The sequence below is a fragment of the Callospermophilus lateralis genome, chromosome 8, assembly GCF_048772815.1.
Source record: "Callospermophilus lateralis isolate mCalLat2 chromosome 8, mCalLat2.hap1, whole genome shotgun sequence".
Lineage (NCBI taxonomy): Eukaryota > Metazoa > Chordata > Mammalia > Rodentia > Sciuridae > Callospermophilus > Callospermophilus lateralis.
This window is the reverse complement of record NC_135312.1, coordinates 100,308,106-100,311,633: the sequence shown is the minus strand read 5'-3', so window position 1 is coordinate 100,311,633 and position 3,528 is coordinate 100,308,106. Positions and strand designations below refer to the sequence as shown.

General features: G+C 34.8%; 1 non-coding gene across 1 annotated transcript; it reads left to right on the top strand.

Annotated features, from left to right (window-relative positions):
* The first annotated feature begins 788 nt into the window (after positions 1-788).
* Trnat-ugu (transfer RNA threonine (anticodon UGU)) lies at positions 789-861 on the top strand. The gene has a single exon. It is a non-coding gene; the product is annotated as a tRNA-Thr (tRNA).
* Positions 862-3,528: the final 2,667 nt, after the last annotated feature.

Here is a 3,528-nt window from a genome sequence, read left to right as displayed (position 1 = left end):
ATCTGAGAAATGGCAGTTTGTGGTATATTTATTTGTGTATTCCAAGAAGCACCAGTGAGAGAATATTAAGGGAGATATGGGGAGGGAGGAAAGCCAAAGCCAATGATGAATTATTGAGAGTGTTTTGTTAAGAATAGTGGCTCTTTGTTGCTGCAAACTCCTGAGAAACTTAAAAAATACAAGCAAAATGTGTCTTAAAAATAAAAGGCCAGAGTATTTATCAAGAAGTTCTCAAACATTTATTTGGTGAGAGATGCTTCTGGTGCCTCTACTTTTGGGACAGTGCCAGTGTTGGAGGTTCAGTTCACACAGTATGAGGTGAGCCTTGGAACAGGATGTAAGAAGACGAACACTGTGCTTCAGATGAGATACTGGAAGCACATGTGATTTAAGAAACAGGGCAATTGTAGACTGCATCTGTCCTTACTGGAATGTTCTCTCTTGCCCTAAGCCCTAACAATTGATTGACTGGGTGAAAATAAATTGTTGCTGAACAAATACCCATTAGGCAGTATTTTTCAACTATGTTACCTGTTGCCTCAGAATTGAAAGAAATGCTACAGTTCGGTTCATCTTCTGATTTAGAATAAAAGATACAAATAAATTGTCTTATACTTTTAGTGAAATGTACCAAAATATCCCAGACCACTGGACCATTTGTGGCAAGTTCCTGAATATGTTTTATATGCCAATCTGTTAGCATGTATGCTACAAGACCCAAGGTCCTTGCTGCTTCTTGTTAACGAGGCCATATTGGGATTACTCATTAAAACGGGGAAGTAGCAGGCTGGGGTTGTGGCTCAGTGGTAGAGCGCTTGCCTTGTATGCATGAGGCCCTGGGTTCGGTCCCCAGCACCATATAAAAATAAATATAAAGATATTGTGTCCATTGGCAACTAAATTTAAAAAAAAAAAAAAAACAGGAGGTAGCATGAGGTAATAAAAGGGGAGTCTACGGGCTAAAAATGAGACTGACAAGGAACATTAATATCATCTTTGAACAAGATATTAATGAATACTGCTCTCCCTCCTAGGAGAATGCAAATACTTTGGATCCTCTTTTCTGCAGTTGATTAAAATGAATAGTTTTCTATATCAATAGAGATTATGTTGATCAATTCCAGTATAGGTCAAACATACAACAGAGCCGCTAGCATTGGGGTTTTTCACTCAGTGTTCTATATTTATCATAATTCATTTTCTTTTCCTTAGAGACAGGTATATTAAATAGGGATCTGCAAACTTTCACTTCTTGATTTTTAAATTACTTATTGAAAATTATCCTAAGATTAAATAGTGGTTTAATTTACTGTCTAGCCTGAAATGGGGGCAACATTTTGGGCTTCTTCTTCTTCTTTTTTTTTTTTTTTTGCCTTTTTTTGTGTGCGTGTATGTGGTGCTGGGGATTGAACTTAGAGCTTTGTGCATGCAAGGCAAGCACTCTACCAACTGAGCTATATCCCCAGCCCTTTTTTGGCCTTTCTTAACATAAATGCTTACTCTGTAGATGTTGATATGCCATTTGTTCAGTACACAAGAACCAAGTATACATTCTTGAAACCTAATAACTCCATGGAGATTCTGCGAAATCATTGGTTCCACTTTGTAAGAATGATTTGGGGAAGGATTTCTGGTGATCCATTAAGTTACCATTTTTCACCTGGGGACCTTGATGACATTTATGCTCTTATGATATAATAATTTATTTAGGCTTGCTATCTAATAACTAACACATTAATAATTTTGTATATTTTTGCTTTTTACTGATTTTATTATTTTTTTAAAATACATAATAGTAGGATGCATTACAATCCTTATTAGACATATAGAGCACAAATTTTCATATCTCTGTATATAAAGTATGTTCACACCAATTTATCCATTATACATGTACTTTTTTTTGCATTACAATTCTTAATACACATATATACCACAATTTTTCATATCTCTGTTTGTATATAAGCTGTTGACACCCAATTCAAGTCTTCATACATGTACTTTGGATAATGATGTTCATCACATTCCACCATCCTTGCTAATCCCCTGCTCCCTCCCTTTACTCTCCACCCCTCTTCCCTCTCTAGAATTAACCTAATCCTCCCATGCTCTCCCTCCCTATCCCAATAGGAGTCACCCCTCTTATGTCAGAGAAAACATCTGTTTTTTGAGGATTGGCTGACATCACTTAGCATTTGTATGTACTATATTCAAAGGCAGCAGATTCTTTAGGAAAAGTTTACACTAAATGGTATAAGAAAGTCTTTTTGTTAAAGGAATGTGGCCTCCATGTCAGTCCTTATGCTCAGGGTTTGAGATACAACTTTGGTCTGAAAATAGAGTGAAGGATAACTATTTTCCATTTTTGGAAATAACATCAAACCTGTACTTGTCATATTTCAGTTTTTTTTTTTTTTTTTTTTTTTTTTTTTTTTTTTTTTTAAAGATTCCATGTGTCAATACCATATTCAGCAGCCTAGCACGCTAAAAAGATCATGGGCTATTAACTGTCACCACAGATTCCAGTGGGACAAAGCACCTGGATGTCACTCTGGCAATGCTAACTCTTACGATAATTATGTTTATTAAAAAAAAAAATGTAATACTCTATAAAAAAAAAAACAACTCTGAAATGATGTGAAAATGTGCCTTCCTCACTAAGAGCAAGAGGGCTAGGTTTTTAACTCAGATTCCTTTAATCATGGCATAGTCTTGCTCTCAAAGAATGTTAATTATCCTGATATTCTGACCTGTTTCTTATGCAAAGTGGCCTCCTAGTTTCATGAGAAAACAAACCAACAAATAAAAAAACAAGCAAGCAAAAGCAATGCAAGTACTATCAGTTGAAAATGGCCAGCATCTCTGAAAGGGTAGAGATTTGGGGAAGCAGAGTGTGCTACATCATACCCCTGTTCTGTCCAGATCCACGTACCTCCCTAAGATACTGAAACACCCTTTGTCATAAAGATGGAAGCACAAGATGTATCTCCCCCTGAAGACAATTTTTTAGATTCCAAAGCATGAGGCAATATAATAGGAAGGATCCTTCAGGATCCTATTATATCGCCACAGAGATTCTCAGAAGGGGAAGAACAGTTTCCATTTTCTTTTATATAGATGCACAAATTAAGATTTTCTATGATCTTTGCCTTTAGTAAAATCTATTATGTATAAGATGCTATCCAGTTTCCCTCAAATTCCTTAGGAGTAATTTAGACAAAGGGAATCTAAGCAGTTATTATAGCATATATCCTATTCAAGAAATTTCTGTCTTCATTACCTAATCACCACCAAAAAGAAAAAAAAAAATAAGGAAAGAAAGAAAGAGAAGAAAAAAAAAAACATGTCTAATAAAACTGTTACTTTGGGGGTTAGGATTTCAATTTTTGAATTTTGTCGAAGCATAAATATTCAGACATTAGTATTAGTTACACATGCAACAAATAATAATATTTTTTACCCAATAACAATTAAAAATTGACTATAAAATAAAATTAAAAATCAATCTCTATTTATGATAGCATAAAAATT